This window comes from Xiphophorus maculatus, chromosome 4 (genome assembly GCF_002775205.1).
Source record: "Xiphophorus maculatus strain JP 163 A chromosome 4, X_maculatus-5.0-male, whole genome shotgun sequence".
NCBI lineage: Eukaryota > Metazoa > Chordata > Actinopteri > Cyprinodontiformes > Poeciliidae > Xiphophorus > Xiphophorus maculatus.
The window spans coordinates 33,105,149-33,119,015 of NC_036446.1; positions in this window are offsets into that span (position 1 = coordinate 33,105,149).

The window sequence follows — 13,867 nt, forward strand, 5'->3', positions numbered from 1 at the left end:
ATGCATAATCATCAGTTTGCTTTGGTCTTAGGTCTACCGCACTGAGACATTATGACAAAGATAGTGTGTGTGTTGTGTGTACATATGTGCGTGTGTGCCGACATACTGGAACGGCAGTGCAGTCGCCAGTACATGCTGCCAGCAGTAAAAGGTCAAGGCAAAGTTTAGATGGTGAGTACTAGGGGCCTCAAGATATTCACAGCCAGCATTTTAGCCCAGAACATAATGAGATGGAACTGGTAAATATTTGCTGATGGCCTGAAAAATTCCACTCATGCTGAGAAGCTATTTTGAATACAAAGGATGTCAGGGGAGGATGATAAGTGAGGATGGGGGAGGAGTGAGGGGGTCACCTGATAGCTAATTAGTACATTTGCCCAAATAATTAGAATGAGCACTCATGGCTGATATCACACAGGAGAGTGGTGTGTATAGCATTCTGAATGGGAGAATCTGCATTTCATAGGCCGCTTGCTGTTGATAATCCCACCCTTGGGGCCCTTTAATGGACATATTTACCTTTGCTGCATATTAGTTATTTGTAATTAAGATTGGCAGGTTGAAGCAACCAATGAGTGGATAGTGTATAAGTAGTATGCTTCCATAAGAGAGATTTTAAAAATTCTTAACATTAATGCTGCAGAGATAAAGGTCCTTTAACTCTTGAGAAAAGTTTAAGGGAATTTAGAAATAACCTTATGTAAAGGGACTGGGGCCAATTTCACATTATCCTGTCTTTTAAACAAAAGCTAATTATAGAATTTTATTCAGAATTTCTCTCATAATTTATAAACTAGAGAATTGAGAGAGATGATTGTGAATAATGTTTGTCTTACAAAGAAAATGTACAGATGCACAACACAAACTCCTAGGACTTGTTCTACAGCAATGTAAAGAAAGCCCTTTAGGATGCTTTTTCACACCAGATATTCTGGTAGATTCAGTTCAACTGGGACCCAAATTGCAATATTTGTTACATTTTCAGCTGCTGCTGTTCACTTTCACAATGCAAAGCAACCTGTTCCCCTCTTTGCTTGTGGTGGAGCTGCAGCAAGAACCACTGAAGGAAACAAGAAGACCTGAGCGCCACTTCCTTCTTCACCAAAACTAAAATGGAGTGGCATGAGAATTTAGTGGTTGTAGGATTTTGTCTTTGGCTAGAGTCATTTCTCCCACTAGCGCTAGGCAAGCAAGTTTAGTTGTATTTACCCACAATGCCCTGCACTTTTGGAACTGTCTTCAGTCCAGTTGGCATTCACATTCAAATCGCACCAGAGTTCACTTAAACCAAACTGAAACCTAGGTTTGTAGACAGTGTTTGCTTTATTGGTCTGCAACAGAGTTTGATAACACATTCACTGCTGTCCAAACGAACAGACTTTCTAGGCAAACAAACTAGAGTTCAATTAATGCGGACCAATCAGGGCTGGTGTGAAAATACCCTTTTCTGGCCTAAAGACAGAAGAGATGTCAACCAAGAAATGGGTTATTTTGATTCTGCCCAAGCCACAGGACTTTGATCTCAAAGACAAAACAGAAAAAGTAAGCAAAAATTTCTGCCTAGTTCTCAAAAACATATACAACAATGTAGAGAATGGTTTTAGGTGGTTCTGTTGCCGAGGTTTGCAACATTCCCTCAATCAGGTTCTCCCTCTACCTTATAACGATGAGACCAAACTGACAGTGTGTGACTGTATGGTTCGGACTAGTGAATTCATTGTTCAACCACAAAATAAAACTGCATGTCTCCAGTTTGATGTGCAGAATTGTTATTTCAAATCCACAGTGAATAGCTTGGAAAAATGCACCAAATTCCCAGGTATGATGCAGATCATGTAGAACTGATGTTTCATTTATTGGAGCGTATGTGCGCAGAGGAGAATAAAAGGAAAGGTTTTAAAGCTTTTAGTAGAATTAAAATATAAAAATCTGGCATAAACATAAATCCAAAGTGCATTCAGTCAAGGTTTTCCTTTGTTGTCCTCTTTGGCTCCTACGATTCCTTTGAAAATCAGCCAGGGACATCCTTTTGTTGGTGCTATAAAACTGCAAATTATTGTCCCACTAACTGATAACATAATGTAAAATATCCTGATGTGTCATTTATTTCTTCACCTCACACAAAATTCTAATGGCTTTTTAGTACTTGGCCAATATAAAGTCAGCTGAAAAAGTGCTGCAGGAAAATAAAGATGCAACCTGTTAGCAATAACATTTTATAAAACAGGAATTCATAGAACCTCCACTGGTTCTATGAACACCTCCACAGCTGAAGCCAGCTGTGGAGACTTATCTGGACAGTAAGTCCAGATAGACTTACTGTCCAGATACTGTCCAGATAGACTTACTGTCCAGATAGAAACTAGTGACAGCTGTGCTGCACAGCTTCCTACTACAGGAAGTTAGAAAAGTGGAAGAGTATAATTCTCATGACTGTGACTATAATCACACTTAAGGCTCACACATACTTCATCCAAAGAGCCGAAATCTGATCCCAGACGTGTGACAAAAATTGTCAATTTGTTCAAGAAGAGGAGTAAGAGTGTATCTGAATTAGTAGACATTATTATGTCTGTTAGTTGTGGGCTGTTGGTGATTTTATGAATTTGTTCATGTCTGCTTGGCATCACATTAACGATCTTATGGATGTTTCTCCACCTGAACATTGTACTAAACAACTTTGGATGATTTTAGAACAAAACATTTCATGCTTATCAAAATAAAGAATGTTTTGTTCTGTTCATTCAGATATTCTCTATTCATTCTCTCTGTACACTGAGCTCCACTCATTTTGTTGTAATTCCTTGTGTGAGGTATGTTTACAGTAAGGAACTGAAGAAAATGCTTCAAATATAAATTTGTAGCATTGATGGTGTTAAATATTGCATAAATTTGATGGTGTTCATAATACTATCAAAAAATTCTCTGTTTTAAAGTGAAGAGAAGAAAAACTTTCTTGAACAATCCTGTCCACCTCACCCATGTTCACTTCATACAGCAGCAGACAAGAAATTCATATTTCATACATAAAAGGAAGCACTCAGCAAAACAGTGATGTCCCCAGAAAAACAAAGAAACACTAAGTTGTTCTGGTGCAGCCACCCTTATGAACATTTTCTGGGAGCTCCAGCTCTTTGCTCCACTAGCTGGTTGTGTGTGAAAAGTTTCTCAAGGTCTTCTCGAGTTCTGTTTCTAAGTCATCAGACACAGATGGTTGTACCTCGACTTATCTCTTCAAGACAGGAGCTAAAGAGGAGGAGGAGCAGGACAGGAGAAGTCTACATAACTGAAATGGAAATCTGAATTGGAGGCAAGGATACAGATCAAAATGTAATCCTGCTTATGGCTCAGTCAAGCTAAGATGAGAGAGAGGAGCCATGACAGAGGGGAGAGAGAGCACAAGAGATTATGTGATACTGTGATACCTTAGCATATCTTTACAATTAGTACCCTACAGGCTCAACACACTCCAAAATCACATTGAACAACTTGTATAACAGGGTCAAGGAAAAGATGATTTAAGCCACTACTATATTTACGTGCAGGGCCTGTACAGCTTGCCGCAATTTGTCTCTGTCTCTCTGAATTTCTGCAACATCTGGCACCCGGAGATTTAGGTTAGACAGGTAATTAGTGGCACATATTTGTCCTAAAGACAGGTGTATTTTCATTTAAGAAACACTTCATCACTTCTCCATATGAGAGCCTTTTTTTGGTGTACGCCCTCTGAAGGATGAGCCCACACTCAGTAGCCAAGCTCGGTGTATAAGAAAAATAAACAAAAAAAACAACCCAAAGAATCTTTGGCCTGATCCTGACTTTGATGTTTTTGGATAAAACTACTAATTCGAAATAAAAAAAAACAACTCTAAAAGCAAAATTGCCGTGTTTCTGTTGAGACTCGTCACCCGGGTGTTGGCAAAGCCCTGCTTTCATTACACAACCCTTGCATGTTTGTGACGTTTGGCACAGACTAACTGAAAATGTTTTTGCTTATGAATAAGGAATTACTGTGTGTTAACAACTTTACACAGGATTAAATATCTAATGTCCTCTGAGAAAAAAAAAAAAAAAGCATTCCTCTCTGGATTTAGAAACCATGGTTCACGAGTTTTATGTAAAAAAAAAAAAAAAAAGCATGTATTTATGTTTTAATGTAAATTAAGATCTTTTTTTTAGTGTACACATTTTCTCTGATCTGTCACTCAGTCATTCCTGTCTAAGTGATGACTGCACCTCAGCAGTCTGGGTTGCTCTCATGATGAGCCATTCTCTGCTCTTTAACTTCCTTTCCCCCCCTAGTCCAGATGAAGCTGTATAGTCTTTTAAAATGGAAATCCACTTTATCATGGTCACTTGGCTCATAGTTCTAATAAATCAATTGCTGCTCACCACTGCTGTACCTCTGTGGAAAACAAACTGCCCACTGGATGGATCTCCTCAGCTGCTCCCAGCGGAGGTCACATTCAGACACACAGTTACTCACCCGCCTGCAGGGAAAAAAAGATGAACACAATATGCAAAAACAAACAAAAAAATCTGAAACATTCAAACCAGATCACCTTAAAAAGTATGGTTGACGAATAATTGACGAATAAAGATTATTTTTACATGATGTGTTGTAATGATCTTAAAAATCAAATTGCAAAGTGTGAAAGGCTTACTAATGTCATAAGAATACCTTTAATACCGTTTTCATTTAGAAAAAAAGCATCCCAGATGACATCATGCACAGAATATCTGTTTTATTGAAACATGCATGAAAACATGTGCTTTTTTATGTGTCTTCCTCTGAAATTATGATTTGTTTTCTCCAAAAATGACCTCTTTTAAAATATGATCAAAACTAATACTTATCCAATTCATTATTAATTACTTTTAATCATTGTTTGCAGCGTGAAGCATCAGAATAAGTTAGAAAAACAATTTATCATATATTTTTTTGAAACCATCTCCCTGTTTCATGTTGGTCTGTTTACAACTACAGTCATCTGAAAATACCAGGGCAGCCTATCAAGGCCCGAGGATATTTAACATAAATTATAACTATTCTGAAAAATTCAAATCACATAATCAAATTGTAAAAAACACCCTTTACAACTTTTTGTCAAATCTAATTTCAAAATGAAGCTTAGAGAATTACAGAAACCTAGAAATCCTGATATCAACCTCAGCCATGGGCTGATTCTGTTTAGCCCCCCCATAAAAACCCAAACCAAAACAAAAAACAACAACAAGATCAGGTGGTCAGAGAATGGTAGAGCAAAACACAGTAAGGTCAAGGGGGCAATCGAGAGGTCATACGAGGTCAGCTGTGCTGCCATTGGAACAAACAAGGAGACATAGGAAGAAGGACGAAGCGCAGGAAGACTGGAGGCCAGCATCAGCACAAGAGCACCCTTGGAGGAGACTGATGAATCCTGGAGGCATCAAAACAACCAGGAGACGGGCAGTCGAGGGACCTAGGAAGCCATTATCAGTGGAGGTCTGGAGGCCCATGAGTCTGGCGGCTTGCAGGACAGACGTCTTGAAGCTGCAACTCAGTTGTGTAGATGGTTTGGAGGACAGCATCAGAGCAACTGAGTCTCTGGAGGTCAGTGTCCTTGAGACTGGAGTCAGTGACTGTGGGACCTTGGACACCACCCTTAATGCCTGACGGCGCCTAGAGACCAGTGTGGGAAGCTGGAAGACCTTAAAGGTTGTGGCATGGATGTTGAGCCTTGGGAAAGATTGCTAAGGAGCTCAGCGGAACCTCTTGATTGCCAGAAAAACCCTCAGAGAATTGCTGAAGTTACGGCTGCAGGTCCGGCATTAAGGGGCCCAGAGGCTACAGTTGACAGAGGGACAGCTGCTGGTGCAGACAGAGAAATCACAGCTACTGCAGGAAGCAGAGCTGCTACTGGGAGTTTGGCAACAGCAGCTGACAGGGAGGTTGACGGATAGGCCTGAAGGTACTACCTCGGTTGGTGAGGAAGATGTGGTGGGGTCGACTTGATCCTCTATTAGGTGGAATCACCCTGACGACGCCAGAGGCGGACGCCCCTGCATGTAACGGAGGAGTTGGGGCAGGGTGTTCGGTTGATCGTGTAGCCTGACAAAGTGAAGAATTCACTTACAAATCAGAGGAATGTACAGCAAATATGTGCAGAAACTTAAGATAGACAACAGTGAAAGAAAATGTGGAGCTTAAAAACTCGGGAGCTTGATTACTTGACAAAGACCAGGTGGTTGATTGGAAACAGGGTGCAGCTGAGAGGAGAGACCAGGCAGGCAGGCTGAGGGAGAGGAAAAGATAACACTAGGGGAGCAGGGAAGGGAAGAAAACATAAAAACAAGTAAAACATCTTAAAGCAGTGGTGCCCAAAGTTAATCCTGGAGGGCCGGCATCCTGCATGTTTTAGTTCTCTCTCTTGTGGTAGAAACAACCTCTTCAGCATGTCAGTGTTCTTCTTAGAGCTTCTAATGAGCCAACATTTGATCAGGTGGCTAAACCAGGGAGAGAACTAAAACATGCAGGATGCCGGGCCTCCAGGACCCACTTTGGGCACCACTGTCTTAGAGTGATGAAGAATAAACTACATATAAAAGAATAATTAACTAAAGTGACATCTAAACTTAAGCATATAAAAACTAGAATTAAAGAAGACTGATCTTAATTAAAATTACTTACATTCACAGATGTAGTTAAATTTCCACACAGCACAGGTGATGTTTAAGGCATCTATTAATCTATTACCAAGTAATGTAGAGAAAATGTTCAAGGTTCAAGATGGAGGATATGATTTGAGGAGTAACTTCAATTTAAAAACCAAATTTAAAAACCAGAATGTTCAATAAGGAGAACCTTTTGTGTCTCCATATTTGGAGTTCAGCTGTGGAATAGATGAAAAACAGAGCAGAAGCAGAGTGCAAACAAAGTTTAAAATAATGTATAAATGTACTGTATGTTGTTGTTTTTTTTATCAATATAGGAATGAGGTCAAGAATTTGATGTTAATCAGAAGTATTATATATAGTTGTTATTTCATTTGCAATGTAATTCATTGGTTGTTTATTGTTCTTGTTTTACTGGCATTTTGTTTGAGTAGAGGAAAGAAGTTTACAGGGATAAACGATGTGATTGTATCAGTGTTGACTTCTATCTGCTCCTTTTCAGACAAAGATCTGGTTAATAACAGGCTGAGTGAATGTCTTGAAGATTTATACATTTATGTCATTTATCTTGCTGATTCTGCTTCGTTGTCTTTTCATCTGATTGTTTTCTTTTTCTTGTGAAGGTCCGTAGCTAAAGTTAAAGCTAAATGGTGGCAGAAATAGAAAACAACTATTAACAAAGGCAGAGTGAATATAAATGAGTGATCAAAAATGTCACGACTAGAGAAACCCAAAAACCTAAAGACCCACCTGCTGACATGAGCAGGTCTGTCTGTCCAAGTAAGTCTACCTTAAAAAAAAAAGTGTCCAAAAAGGATTTAAATATTATCACTAGATCAACAATAGGCTTTTGCAACTGTTCACATGAAAACATGTGACAATATTCTGGAAAGGACTGAACAGGTTTAACTCCCTCAGGAGGAAATGCTGTAGGAAACTGTTGCTCTCTAAGAAAAACATCCAGACTAAATGTGTCCGCGAGAAAATAAAAAAAAGAGAACAGGTGAGTCTAAGCTGTTAGTATGTGGACATCAAAACAGAAGATTTTTGGTATAAAGCAGAAACAGGAAAATTACCTCCTGCGAAGCATGAAGGTGGAACTGTCATGGTCTGGGGATGCTTTGCTACATGGATCTGGTCCAGCTCACAATCACAGAATCCACCATGAGTTCTACCATGAAGCAGAGTGCTTGAGGGAAACGGGAGAACGTCTTTACAAAATAAATAAAACTGAAACAAAACAGGATCCTGTAACATGACAAAGACCCAAAACCTATCAGTAAATCCACCAAAGAGAAATAGAAAATGGAAAGTCTTGGTCAGAGTTAAACCTGAAATCCATAACCTTTAGAAACGATGTGGGGTTGAAATGTAAATCCAGGAAATCCTCCAAACATCTGAGGAGGGGACAAACATTCAGTTAGCGTCTGGTAGACGGCTACAGGAAACTCTCCAGAACAGCAAAAGGTAAGATTAGCTATTAGGGCATCCAAACGCTTCAGGCTGGTCGTAAACATTTTATTGTTTATATCTTTTGTTTAAGGCATAAAAACATGCTTATTTTTTCCTAAGTGCAACACTTTCACCTTAATCAGAGATAATGAAAAAAACTGATATTAATATGTAAAAGAAATTTTTTTTTAAGTATTTTATCCTCAAATGACCGTACATGAGCCATTAAAATTGTGTATAGGATCAAATGAATTACTGTCAAATCTATTTAGAAATTACTTGACTGTATGGTTAGCACATTTCTTTTTAGTTGATTCAAAAAGTTCAAACAAGCAAACTATTAATTTTCCTTTTTTCTCCTTATGTTGGTCATTTGTTCCGTGTCCTTCCATTTGTTAATAATCAATATTTATCTCCTTTGCTTTATAAGAGCAAAGTCTCAGCTTTGTCTTTGTGTGTTTGCGTAGAACTGTAAAACATGCAATTCAAGCTGTAAAGCTGTCTGTCTGTTTTTACCGTTAGAAAGTTGACACTATGATGCATAACCTTTAAAATCTTATTTTGTTAAATTCCTTTTCCAATGCTCCATCGCAGCCCTCCCTCACATGATTTTATCGGGACATTATGAGGCATTAAAGGTCATTACAATCCTTATGATTCCATGTACTAATTGACGTTACCCGTACTTTCCGTATATTTCACACGCTCATATTATCAGCAGATTTAATGCCGCCGTCTTAATTCTGGAGGTATTTTTCGACGCTGACGTCAAACTACCGAATGTGCTATCCTGCACAAACCGGCACCTTCTGCAGTCACTTTCTCCACAGCGATGCATTCCTGCTCATTTAATTGTAAGTGGAAAACAATGAGATCAATTGTGATTCAACTCATTCCTCCGAATGGAATTATCTGCACACAAAAAAGAAATTCAAAGTGTCTCTGCTGTACGGAGCTCAATCAAAATTTTCTGATCCTAGTTACAGAAACTGAATATGTATGAACAGCTCAAATATGCTGAATTTATTTTGAATATTTAATGAGATATAAAATATAAGTCTATTTCAGCAACTAATAAAATCAGTCTTGTATGAATGTGCCGCAGATTGAAAATGAATAGTTAGAGAGGCCAAGACAAGAGAGAAGAGGGGAGGAGGACGGGGGGTTGGGGGGGATGTGGGAGAAAAACAAAGGGTGTCAAAGCTTCATCAACATGCTATAAATGAGTGGCACGGCCATATTTTCCCGTATCAAGCTCAGTCAAAATACCAATGTGCAAATGTGGCCCCCTCCTCCACGCTGCACTCGTTTTCTTCCTCTCCCTCCGTATCTCTGAGTCCAATCACACGGCAGTCCTTCTCAATAAAACAAATTAACTGATTAGACATTTTAATTTCAGTTGTCTTTGACCTTGTAGAATATATTAGTGATGTCTACATTGCTGAAAGCAGATAATGTGGGAGGCAGCTGCTTTTCTTAAAGACAAAACTGCCCTTTTTAAAGAGGCGCCAGACAAGAGCTAACAGGTTGGGGGCAGAAAACACCCTCCGTCTCATCATCATCGCCCCCCAGACCCTTTCCTTCCTCCAATACACACACACACACTTCAACAGACACATCCATGCACTTGCTCTCTCTCTCTCTCTCCTCCCGTCCCTGCAGGCAGCCAGCGGGGAAGGGGTTAAGGCGGAATGCATTAACAAAAGAAAATTATAGCGTAAACAGTTCATAAAATCTCACAGCCCCTGATGTTGGGGCTAGATCATTAAATTTCTGCAACAATTAGACCTTTTCTCACGGCGGCAAATTGGAGCCGTTGCCATGGCAAATCCGGGCCCTTAAGTCATATATCTTTGATTGCGGAAAGGTCAGGCACAGACAGCCTAATAACTCAGGGAGCTGTTTGACAGATTTCATCCAAGCATGATCACACAACAGAGCCAAACTATGTCGGCAGTTGTTAAAAGCGAGGGAGGGGTCAGCGGGGAGGACGGGGTTATGGAATGTTTCTGCTCAGCTGGGCCCAGCCTCATAATGTTCATGACTGACTTTAAATCCCCTGGAAGGATTACTTAAAAAAAAAACAAAAAAAACTAAACACTTATTTTATATAAACTGTAGATCATTTTTCTTTCTTTTGAATCATGGCAGCTTTTGTCAAGCAGAGTTTTCTGTGAAAGCTTTGATGGTATAACGGGGAAAAGGCCTGGAATCAGAAATCAGAACGACAACAACGAAATGAATCGAGAGAAAACAAAAAAGGGCATGATCAGCAGGAGAGACTGAAACACCAGTGATGAACCATGATTTATTTCCCATTCGACCCCCTATGCTGTGGGACCTGAGACAGACGATGTGCTCCATCTTTCTCTGCACTAAAACCTCGTCATAGAGTCATTTAACGACCCTGACATGCAGAACTTTGAATAACAATCAGCTTCTCCTGACTGCTACAACTACATGCTTGATACTGCTGGGCTGTTTAGACCGCCGCCCCCCCCCCACCCCCCACCCCCACCCCCCCTTCCACACACACACACACACACCACCTCTCTATCCTTCTGTCTCTGTAGACAGTGTTGGCATTTCAGCTGGCTCTCTCAAAAGGCCGCAGCTGAGAAACAAGTGCCAATAGCACCCCCTGCTGGGGGAAATTTGCCAGTGCCTGGCGCTCTGTCCCATAATGTGACAGCAGAGGGGCACAATCCTTAGGAATCAGGGAAAGCGCTAAAAAGGTTAGTCAGAAACTCAAGTATTTCTTTTTCAACACTATATTATATTTTTATTTATTGTGTGTTATTATTCTAGGGCTTTATCGAGAATCTGGATTTCTTCCACATGTTCGATCACATTTAAATTGTTATGACATAAATAAAAAGTGAATCTAAACAACCAAGATTTGAAAATAAGTTGTAGGTAGAACAATGTCTGGTCTCCTGGCTGTGACAAAAAAGTGTGGATCTTCCAACTCTGGTCATGACTGTTGGTCATGGCCGTTCCTGCAGCATGGTAATGCTTCACACATTCCTCCTCATTAAGAGTTTATTTCTCTCTAGATGGCGATCTCCTTTAAAATGAATTCAGTTCTCAGTATTTATATAGACTTCTCTTCAAAACAAACTTCCTCGCAGGATGCTTCATGAGGCAGATATGAATTGTATTATGTTTGGTTGCCAGGCCCACAAAATATTGATCCAAGATTACCTGAATTGTGGCTAAATTAATAGCAAAAAAAAACAATATTTAGTTTTAGAAAGGTTCATCTGACGTAGTTCAAAAAATATTAAAGGGACGTTAATAATCTTTTGCTTTTCAAATGTTATGTTAGGAAACACTTGTGTTACTCCAGCAGCTCCTCCAGGCCCCTGATCTGTTTTTCAAATCTCTATTGCAGTTATCTTAAAGTCCACAAACACACAGCTGCAGAGAACTGTGGAACCTAAAACATATTTAACATTCAGCAATCGCTAGTGACAAGGAAAGCATATCTCTGTTAAACAGTTAGCAGTGACAGACACACACATCAAAGGGAAATCCTGCCACTGAACAGCTTTAAACAGCTTATCTGTTTCCCCGCTGTTGCTACACAACATTGCCATTTAAAAAAATCCATTTGCGTACTGCTGTATGTTTGATTTGACCCAACTCAAGTAAAGAATGAGCTGCCCTATTGCGCTCCCAGTTTCATTTTCCAATCACACCGGACCTTCCTGAGGCCGGGTCTTAGAACTGACACATACTAGAAGGTAACTTTTCACACAGAGTGATGGAAGTGGAAAAGCAAATGAACCTTGTGGAGTTTTCTTTATGACCATTAAATCCCATCATGACAGATCCACAAATTAATTTTGAGCATATAAATGAATATGATATACTGCAGATAAAGTAAATCCTATACAAAATTCTTTTTCAGTCCGATGAGCGATCTAGGGCTAAGACCCTCTTTTTTTGCAGAACGTGTTTTCCTTTGATTAAAACATATTTTTTTCTTTTCTTCCCTCCAGGGGGTCTTTTGTGGGTTCTAGTGTCTCTTACATGAAAGTAGGCTGACAGGAAAGGAGAAGGGGGAAGATATGCTGCAAATATCGCCGGGTCTGGGAGTCGAACCCGCGACGGCCGCGTCGAGGACTCAAGGCCTCCAAACGTGGGTTTGTCCTGCCATGTCCTGCATGGTTTAGATGTGTCTCTATTCCAGCACACCTGATTCAAATGATTGCCTGGCCTTCTCTGTAGCCATCAAGTAAGTACTGCAGTAGCCTGTTAATCACCCATTCATTTTAGCCAGGTATGTGGCAGCAAGGAGACAACTCAAACATGCAGGACAGTGGTGCTAAAAAATAAAGACAGGAAAACAAAGTCTAGTCAAGTGATCCTCAGGACAAGGAGGGCAGAGATACCCAGGCTGTGTGTCTGAGACATCCGGAGGAGAAGCAAACGCTTCCCAATCTGGAAAGCGTCTGCTTCATTTCTACTCTATAGAGTTCATTTAAATGAGGCGGGCCATTTAGGATGGCCAGCACAGCCACCCCCCACCAGACAGCAACCAGCACAGCCCCAACCCTGAGCCTTGAATGTCTACATCCAACTCTACATCTGGAAGTGGTCCCAGGCACCAGAGATGAGGCTGATTGGACAGATCCCAGTCTGGATGCCATTAAACATGCTGATTGCCAAGACCCGACTTGTGTGTGTCATGAAAATGTTATAAGTGAGAGTGTCTAAGCTGTACAGTAAAGTTGGGACCTCATGAGACTTTTGTGATGGGGAACTCTTCCTGCACCCAAGTGATGCACCTGCATCCCAAGGCCCTGCCTCCCTGAGGAGGGAGGCGTCCTGGGATGGCGTGGTGAAGAGTGGGGGGTAAAATGCCTTTCAATGAAGCCAGTTCCACCCACTGACCCCAGTAGACATGACCGTTCACCAAAACCTACCAAGGGACGAAGTCCCTGGTCCATCCGCCCCAGGGTCCACGGTGGCAGAAAAACTACACCCACGCTAAGATTTTGGAAATCTTGGGTTGGTGCAGGAGTGTAGCACATGTGGGGGTTTGTTGAGAATCTAATATACTTTATGGCATTTGTAACCCAACTTTATTAAACCAAATTTGTTTATTATGGATTTAACCTCTTCATATTCTATAAAATTATCCTTGTTGAACTCATATTGCCTAATAATTTTGTTATTTGGGATAAAGACCATTCCTTCACATATATGTTCCAGACATTCAATTCTTTTATTCCACCAATCTGGGAAATTTATCATGTAATTTTTTAGCATCTCAGTGTTGATCTAGATGGCAGTTTAAAAAACTGTCAGAAAGGAGATCATTTTTATGTTTATAAAGTCTACATGAAGTTTTATGTTTGAGCTACTAAATGTTCTTTTTGGTAACACTTTATTTGATGGGTTGTGAATAAGACAGTCATGACACCATCATAAACATGACATAACACCTGTTATGTGTTATGTCATGCTTACATGTTGTGTGTTATGTTATGACTTACTCATGAACATGAGTAAGTCTTCATGAATATTTATGACTGTTGTCATAAAGTGTCATTTGGTAAATCATGACACTTTTAATACAAAGTTGACATTATTGAAAATGTCTTTGTTATGACAACTTGACATTAACCAAGAAATCATGATCAGACATAAATTTGTTATAAAAGTATCCCTGATTAAACTTTACATTTAATAACATAAAAAGCATAATTCTTTACGTTTAATCAGTAAAACAGCTTCTTGTTTGCTATGTACT